Genomic DNA, 9,881 nt, shown 5'->3' with positions numbered 1-9,881 from the left:
GTGGCTTCTCTTTCTCTTCTCTCTTCTACAGGATGAGATAATAAGGGCCAGGGATCATTTCTGCATGTAAAGAGGCTGAGATCTCTCATAAGCTCACCCTGCTGTCCCACTTGGAATTAAGCAGTGGTGGTAATATGGGCACCAAGTTCCATCTTGTCATCGCTTGCTCTATATCTCTGGTTCCATCCCCCTAATTCTGGGTGAATGTTCAACTGTTAAAAGGCAGAGCTATCTTTTTTGAGCTTGAAATTATTCAGGTCTCAAATGTCGTAGGACAAAGTTGTATAGTACAATCAGGCTCATTAATGTTCTGTTCATTGAATACATTGCTTCAGCTTCTCTCTCAGTTGATAGTAATTTTAACTTCTTTAAAATATATATGTTTGAAAAACAGGTAGGGATATATGATTGTGGTCTGAGATATAATATTCAGAAAATCATGGATTTCCTGGCCCTAATATTTAATAGGTTATAACCTCACCCCTTATTCTTGCTCTGGGGACCACAGAGTATTACCTTAAACAACTTCCTTTTTATTTCTACATAGGTTCTTAAATAACCTTAGCATTCAGTAGGAGATCATTGAATAATATAAGACAAAGAAAACAGAAACTTCAGAAGAAAAGGGAAATAAAATTACCTAATAAAAGTATCAAAGAAAGAAAACACAGGCTTACAGTTTTACTGGAAAGTAATTATTTAGGCATTATCAAATTATAAAATGTCTCCCAAATCTAAATAGAGATCTGGTTTTGTCAGAGATCTGGCAAGTCACTTTTAAGATGTCAAGCTTTCAGTATTTCATTTCAAAATGACTTAAAATAAAGATGTTTCTCTTATAAAACAATCAGAAAAGACCATTAGGATAAAGTTCAGAAGATGACTTATAAGGATGTTAAAGTGAAATGCTCTTCTACTGCTGGAGCTATAGAGAAACCACACACCTGTTTTGGTGAAGAACTTTGAATAACTTGGAAGATGCACAAGTCATCATACTTAGATGCTGGCCATTTACATTGTGATTTAAGATCTGTGATTTCCTAGCACTCCCAAGTTATTTAAAACAAATGTGATGCTATATACACAGCACATCATTGCTTTGGTCTGTGCTGATGTAATAGCTTATGCCTAGATATCATCATTAATAAATTATTCATTTCCTTGCAGTCTCCAAATCAAGCTACTGACCCTACTTATTATTATACTTCTGAGGACTCCCCTATTTCTTTTCAATTTCCCATGCTAATATCTTATTACACTTTGCTTGAACCACTGCAAAACTCATGTTATTTTCTAACTGTAGTTCCATCATTCTACGTACAGAGTTAGAATGTAGGAACACAATTTGAATTTTAGTATTGTTTTCTTTTAGAATTAAAGATAAAAGAGCCAGAAAGAGGAGGGGGAGGAAGGAATACAGTCACTGCACACCAGAAACTGAGACTCAAAAAAATATCCTGGCTAACTGTATCCAGAGGATATGGGAAAGGAGGAAGGCACAAGTCAATAGATGATGACATTCTTAATTGATATGGGGAAGCCTGGAACAGAAGCTGTTTTAGGGACAAGGGAGGAAGACATGTTAAATAAGAGGTGATCTGGACATGCCTAACTTAGAAGGTTACAGTAGAATCCAGGAAAGGGTTTTACCATTTGTAATCTGGAAATCATCTCCATGCATAGTTATCTATGGCATCATCACTATTATAGTGATAAAGTCAGCCTTAGAATTGTAAAACTGAAATTCCTTGAGAAAATAACTAGCATTTCAATGTGATAAGTTGATGTCTGAACAATGTTCTCTACCCCCATTTTTTATTTAGATGAAGAATGTTGCTATAAATATGACTCCTCACATGTTAAAAGTATTGCTGCATTCTTTACTTATTTTTCCTAATACAGGAGATGATTAAAAACACAAAGTTTGAGTGATTTTATTGCATTGGGAAGGTCAAAAACCCAATTTAATGCTTCTGCTGTAGGTTTTTGTCATACCTTCAAAATCAATGGATTACTGCTCTTGCACACATTGATAAATGTGGGATTATTGTTTGTTTCCCAACCAAATGGATGATGCATTGCCCTAAATGATACTCTAGCATCTAAAGTAGTTGAAACAACTTCTTTTTGACATTGGACACTGCAATAGTAGTTCTGTGTCAGATGAACTTAAATTGTTTCAAGAGCTGGTGAACCCCATGGACCTCTTGTAGTTGACCCCAAAACAGTACTTTTTAACAACCCAACAGAATAGTCCCTTCATTCTTTCACTCTTTAAATTAAGTTTAAAGGCAGTGGCACTTTATATAGCCATAGTGCATTGCCACCCTCACTAAACAGAAATTGCTTGTACATGGCATTGGCAACTGTCTGAATCTCTGTGAATTAGTGAGATATCTGTGATGGATGCAATATAATTCCTGTGGAGTGAATCAATTATCATCTGTTGTGTATCTTGAGTTTAAATCAACTTATTTTTCTTGAGTTTAAATCAACTTAAGAAAGATGAGTTCATTAAGAAAATTATAAAATAAATTAAGGTAGCAGATCCTATTAGGAGAGAAATGCCTACAAGACCCACTTTGTTTTAATGAAAATATTCTCTATTTGACAGCTCAGTTCGAGCAGAAAATGATAATCTTATAGACAAAAAGAAATGAATGTGAATGTGCATTTGACTGAGTAGGCAGTTAGACAGGCATGAGCAGAGCAGGAAAGGTAGGCCAGGTATGGAATGTCACCAGGGCAGAAAGTCCTGGGTGCCTAGTAACAGGCAAAAATAGAGAAAACAAGTATTATAAGGCTAGGATCTTAGTTGACCTTTTCTTCCCTAGCATGTCTCTAGTCATGTGGTTTAGACCTCTCACCTTTCATATTGCAAGTCATGAGGTTTAGACCCCCTTAGAGGAGGAACAAGGGGTCAGAGAATAGACTCTTATGACTCTCATGCAAGCCTTTGCACGACCACTCCCAAAGCATTAAGCCCTCAGGACAATGGGGCTCTGATCAGCATCAAATAATCTTAGGAAAACAGCCTTGGGTCTGTTGACTACAGAGACAGAGTTTGATAACATCTAGGCCTCCGTTGTGTTTCAGCTCCAGTCCCAGAGAAGCCATAAACCCAAACTAAATGAGGCCATGACTGACTCAGGACCAGGTGCAATGACTAGTAACCCCTTACCCTAGTACTGACCAATCAGTAGGGATCATGACCCTGAAATGACACACCTGGAAAGCTGATTAATATTCTATTGAGATAGTCCCCTGAGACCACCCCTAAAATCCCCAATTTTGAAAAACAGATAAAAACCCTTAGGATGAGGGACCCAGTCTGAGCTCTTTCATTCTCCAGAGTATGCCCAAGGCTTCTTTCTGAGGCACGTATCTTTGCTTGCTTTCTCCTGAGCTCCAAGGCTTCTTCTTTTGCCTCTGTAACTTGTTTCCTGAGTCCACACAGCCCAGCTGGCTCACTTCTTCTACCTCAGTGACTTTCTAAATAAACATCTTGGGTGAGAGTTCTGGGCTCTGAATTCTTTCTTAGCTGAACTCAAGAACTCCTGGGTCTAACTCCACCACTAACATGTTCACATCAGCTTCCTAATAATTTACTATACTACAGTTTTGTTGCTTTATAATAATGGACTTTGTCATGAAGAAAACCATTTTTGCTCTCAGCTTTCCCACTGCTATAAAATGAAATTATTTTCTGATAAAATATAAATATAACTTTGGCCAATATTAGGGAGGGTTAAAAATGTAATATTACCGTATGTATTCAACTTCTCTTCTTTCCACAGAAATCTTTCTGCTTGAAGTTATGAATGGAGATAATAGGCTATAATATAAACTTTAAAATAATAATATGTGCAATATGAGTGTCAACTGAAGTTCAGGGTGTCATCATCTGCTGACTCTTACATAATAATGCCAGAGATAAGGGTTTAAGTGGAATTTGTTCTGAAAATGTTATAAGAGAAATGTTGACAGAACTGGCTAGTGTTTAGACAAGTTTTATGTTAAAAAAGGTCAGCTTTATCGATCATGTTTTCTTTCAAGGGAGGAGGGAGTGGGGAGGAAAACAGAGTAAGTGTCCTTTTGAGTAGTAAGAAGAGCTACCACATTTTATTTTCATAATTTTTTTTTTCCATCTAAAATTTCCACAAGGTCCCATTCAGAAATGTAAATTGCATACTGCCTTTTCTACTTAAGTTGTTCGGGAAATCTCACAGTCTTCCTGCTGGGTGGGTAAATCCCTAGTTGACTCTTGTTAAAGAAATTCTTGGAGGCAGAGAAAATCAGTCACTGGAGAATCCATCAGGGAAAGAAAAACAAAGAGCAACCTCATAAAGAGTAAATAACACTCTTGATAGTATATAAACATAGCATATGGTTGTAGTCACTGGTTTAAGTTATAAACATTATAGTTCAGTGGTTAAGAGAAGAATAGAACATGTTAGGTTTTGAATTCCTGCTCTAAAATTGACCAGCCATGTGAACCAGGACAAAGATACTAAATAGTTTCACTGCGTGTCCATTTCCTTACCTGTAAGGTGAAAATAAAAATACCTACTTTATTGTAGTTTGTTAGAGCTTTAATTGTGTCAGCACATAGTGTGCTTAGAAATAGTGCCTGACAGATAATAAGTGCCTTGTAAATATTTTTGTCATTATTATTAACATTACTATCACTGAACTGTACAAATGGTATGCTCATGAAGAGGAAAACTGGAGAGAAAATCCTTCCTTTTGTTTTACCTCAAAATCATACATTATCTATTGAAGTTTCTTCTTTGATTTGGTCTATGTCAGTTCTCACATTCTGTTGCCCAAAGCAATTCACAAAAGAAGGTCAAGACTGACATTGGCTGGTAAAAAACAGACCTGACAGGATGCCCTACAGGCCCAGAGGAGAATTACATAAATATTTTGCACCTATAATAATATGACTAACACATCTCTGTCTTCTTTCTCTTCTAACTGCCCTGTTTTCATATCCTGATTTCCTTTCTGATTGCAATATTTAAAATCTTTCTGAGAATTCTAATTAGGTCTTAATTATTGCTGTTCTTATGTTCTTTTCAGTAACTTATTTATGTTTATTCTTGGGATAATTTTTCTTTTGTTTACATTGATCATTTACACTTTGGCTGTTGGTTTTCCTCAATTGCATGGTGATGCTTGATCATATTTGTAAATATAAACTTGCTTAATTAAATAAAACATTAGGAATTAATTTCCTACACAATTTGAATAAGGAGCTTTCTCTGTGTGTACGTGCTTTTCTTTGGACTGGTTGTATTTTACATGAACAAAATGCAAGAAATCTGAGAGGATAGGCTTTCCGTCTCAAATATCAAGCTTGGGTGGAACATCAACCCTGGTCTTGGGAGTCCCAGCCTCCACCCCCTCACTCCAGAAAGTTGGCTTCATTTCTTTAGAAATAATTTCTCTGACTTCAACTGGTGGGTGAATGCTAGAGTGGAAATTCAGGATTGTGAGTGGTAATTGTATGTTTGGGGGGTGAGTGAGGGAGAAATCCCACCTTGATTCTACAGTCAGTTCAGATTCCTTTGGCTGCATCACCTGGATTCCAGGAGAGTTCCACCAGCTTTTTCTTTAAAAAACCAGTGCTCCACCTATCTGAGCTCCGAGTAAATGATGAATTTTATCACACTAATCTTTTTTTCCCACCTGAAATTCATATTTGATTTGATGAAATATATTTTATTATTTTCAGTGTCTTAGTAAATTTAGTCTTTTTAAAGACATTGCCCTCTTTTGATATCAATGATTTTTTTAGCAAGAAAAAGAACCAGGAAGACTATTTGTCATCTTGAACTGGAACTGGCTATGTATTTTTTTAATTGTTGAGGAAACTAAAAACTTTGCCTCCAGATAATTGTATTAATTTATCCTTTCAACATTAATGTATAAAGAATAATATTTTTACTACATACTTGCCAGCAGGGGATATTACAGTATTTTATAATTATTACCAAAGTAATAAGAGTAAGCTGTTATCTTATTGCAGCTTTAACTTGCATTCCCTTATTACCATTGAGGACAAGCGTGTTGTGCTCTTTAATTTGGCTATTTGTATCTTTTTTTTCCTTTTAATTATCTATGCATTTCCTTTGCCAAAGTGTTTCATATTTAATTTTGTTACTGATTTTAGAGTAATATTATACATTTATTTTTGTTTATACATTAATCATTTTATTGGGTCTTTTGCCAAATAGAATTTAAAATATGACTAACGCCATTTTTCCTTTGCAGTTTTTGGGTTTCATATATTTTTAGAACATTCATCTGACTCCACATTATTACATTTTCATCCTCTGTTTTCTTCCTTTTCGCCTTTTGTATTGTTACAATTTTGTGTTTTATATTTTGAGCCTTAATTTACTGAAATATATTTTTTGTGTTATAGCAACTAGGGATTTAACTGAAGTCTTCTAGATATATATAATAGTTATATAACAGTTTTCCAAGGCCACTTTTTGAATAGCTCCTCATTTCTATGTTATTTTAAATACCACATTTATCCTGTACTAAATTTTTTCTCTCTTTCTCTCTCTCTCTGTTTGTGCCTCTCTTTGTCCCTCTCTCTCTCTCTCTCTCTCTCTCTCTCTCTCTCTCTCTCTCTATATATATATATATATATATATATATATATATGAAAAAGGAAAAGACATATATATATCTGTGTTTTAATATTATTATCTTATTCTATTACATTTTTCTCTATATATCTTATGGCACCAATATAATTTTTTAGCATTGCTATTAGCATATTTTGATACCAGATAAATAAGAGTGCTTTTTAAGTTTTGTTTAGCTTTGTTTTTGAAGACTTGTTCCTTTCATGAGCCTTGATAAATTGATAAATTAGGAACTTCACTCATCTTTTAAAATGTTGACTTATTTTTCTTTGTGCATTTTCTCTTCCAGATAATTACTCTTCTAGAGTTAGAAGGTTACTTCAAATGCCTTGTTTGAAATATTTGAAAATTATTTAAATGTAAAAAAGGAAAAGACTTATTATTTTAAATATGTCAATTCATTAATCTGGCATATATTTCCATTATTCAGCATCTAGTATGTTCTTCATTATGAATTATTCATTATCTTGGGTTTGGACATTTCAAAAAATATTTATTACTAAGTCTTTTATAAGCTTTTATTACTTTTGAAAACCTCACCCTCCACCTTCTTCAAGAAAACTAAAGAGTTTTGCAATTTGAAACATCTTATGTCATCTAATAATTTTTCTACTGGTATGTTGTGTTTTCCTGTAGACTGTTGTGTAAGTGACAAGTTATAATGACTATTTATTCCTTTCCAATAAAATCTTAATTTCTACTCTGTTTTGCTATATTGAAAACTACTTATATGAAAACAAAGATTGGGAGAAAATATTTGCAAGACATATTCGATAAAGGACTGTAATCCAAAAAAAAAAAAAAGAGACTATTAAACCTTAACATTAAGAAAATAAACAAGATACACAAATAGCAAAGAAGCATATAAAAGATGCTACACATCATGCACAATAAAGCAATGCAAATTCACTCAAAAACCTTCACACCAATGTTAATAGCAGCTTTATTCATAGTTGCCAAAACTGAAAAGTGTACAAGATGTCTTTCAGTAAGTAAATAAATAAACTATGACCTAGCTAGATAATGAAATATTATTCAACACAAATAAAAAATAAGCTACGAAGCCAAAAAGGCATGGAGGAAGCTTCAAAGTATATCACTAAGGGAAAGAAGCCAACCTGAAAGGTTACTCACTGTATGATTTCAATTATTGATGTTCTGAAAAAAGACAAATTATGGAGTCAATCAAAAGAGAAAAACTAAGAATAACTTGATCCTATAAATAATAGAGAAGAGGGCCATTCAATTAATTTAATTAAGGTCACTTTGGAGCAAAAGGGGTGTATAATTACTATTATTTTTTGTAAATCAATCAAAATTATACCTATTTTTTGTCAGATCAGCAAAAACTACATCTTTTGGTGTGCCAGAGAATTTTAGTAATTAATGTGTGCCATGGCATTAAAAATACTGAAAGTCACTTCATTAGAATTTTCATAACATGCTAATTAATACATCTGTAGGCTTTTAATAATAGAACATTTTGATTAAAAAAAATAGGCTTTCAGTGATTTATTTGAAATAAAACATAGATTTCTACTTTGGGCATAAAACTGTTGCGATTATAGTTAGAAAGTTGGGTAACGTTTTAGAAACTTTTGGAATTCCCTCACTCCTCCCTTTGTGAGCCTGTGTTGGAATTAATCCTTGCATCTGTGTGCTATAAAACGCTATTTGGCTCAAATGTGAAATAGCATTGCCTCTAACACCATTATGCTTAACTTAAAATGTATCTCAGACTTGTAATGTCTTTTAAATTTTCTTCTGCATCTAACTGTGGCATTAATTTGGAATGAAGTGCAATTTGTGAGCAGCAATTTTGACATTCAAATAGATAATTTCTCTGCTCAAAGGAGCTTGTAAGTTGTAGGTATAAAATTGTGTGTGTTTTAGTATCATTGAAAGTTTCATTTTATGAAACTTTATAAAACTTACAACCTAATAAGTTGTAGTGTAAGAGTCTGAAAAATTAATATACAAATATATTGATTACATTTTCTTTGAGAATAAACAGACACAGTTATAGTTTTACCTTTTTCAATAGACACCAGCTAGCTGCATCCCTAATATTCATCAATTTTAGCAAATAGAAATATGAAAATAATTAAATCATACTTAAAATGTAAATTATCTAAAGGAAGAAAATATTATCCTAAAGCTTACATTAAAAATGTAGGAGTGCCCAGCTGGCATGGCTCAGCGGTTGAATGTGCACCTATGAACCAGGAGGTCACAGCTCGATTCACTGTCAGGGCACATGCCCGGGTTGCAGGCTCGATCCCCAGTTGGGGGCGTGCAAGAGGCAGCTGATCAATGACTCATCATTGATGTTTCTCTCTCTCTCTCCCTCTCCTTTCCTCTCTTTGAAATCAATAAAAACATATTTTTAAAAATGTAAGAGTAATAAAATAAAGATTTAATTTATAGAGATGGGCATATGTAGATGAAGAGTAATGTTGAGCTGAACTGAAACATAAAATTTCATTTTGATAATGTTTTGCTTAATTATTAAAAATATTAATTTCTACCATTTATTAATTTTATTGAAACAAAACAAGTAATTAAGGTAGATGTAGATAAAGAAGGTGGCGTATTGCTGCTCTCTCTCCTTGATATTTCCTTTATGTGCCTTGGAAACATTCCTACAACCCCATAACGTGATTCTCAGGAAATGAGGAACATATTTAAAAATATTAATATAGGTTACAAAGAGGAACTGGGAAAATTACAAAATAATTTATTCCCACATGAAGCTAATTTTAAATTGGAGTTTGAGCCATAAAACTTTGTTTTGAGTCTGACCCTGTTCTTCATGTCTCATATTAGCACCTAATTCCCAATTTTCTGTTTCATTTCTGGACTTGACGTTGTTTTTCTTTATAGGCTGCCTGTTCTTATCCATCTCCAAATTCTTTCAAGTGGTTTGTTTACAATCAGGTAAGAATAGTGAGGACACATTTATCTTATCAAGTGAGACAGGATCTAAAAGCAGAAGAATAGTATAGCAATACATACTCCATCCCTTAAATACATATTAAACATATTCATTTATGTGCATTTCTGTCTCTGTGTCCAGAATTCTTCTCTTATATGGATATCAATCACATTGGATTAGGGTCTGTCTTAAATACCTAATTTTAATCCTATAAAAACCTTATTTCCTAAGATAGGGCCACATTTTGAAGTACTGGGGCTTAAGTCTTCGATGTATCTTTAGGG

This window comes from Miniopterus natalensis, chromosome 5 (assembly GCF_054644295.1).
Source record: "Miniopterus natalensis isolate mMinNat1 chromosome 5, mMinNat1.hap1, whole genome shotgun sequence".
Taxonomy (NCBI): domain Eukaryota; kingdom Metazoa; phylum Chordata; class Mammalia; order Chiroptera; family Miniopteridae; genus Miniopterus; species Miniopterus natalensis.
This window is presented reverse-complemented; position numbering follows the sequence as displayed.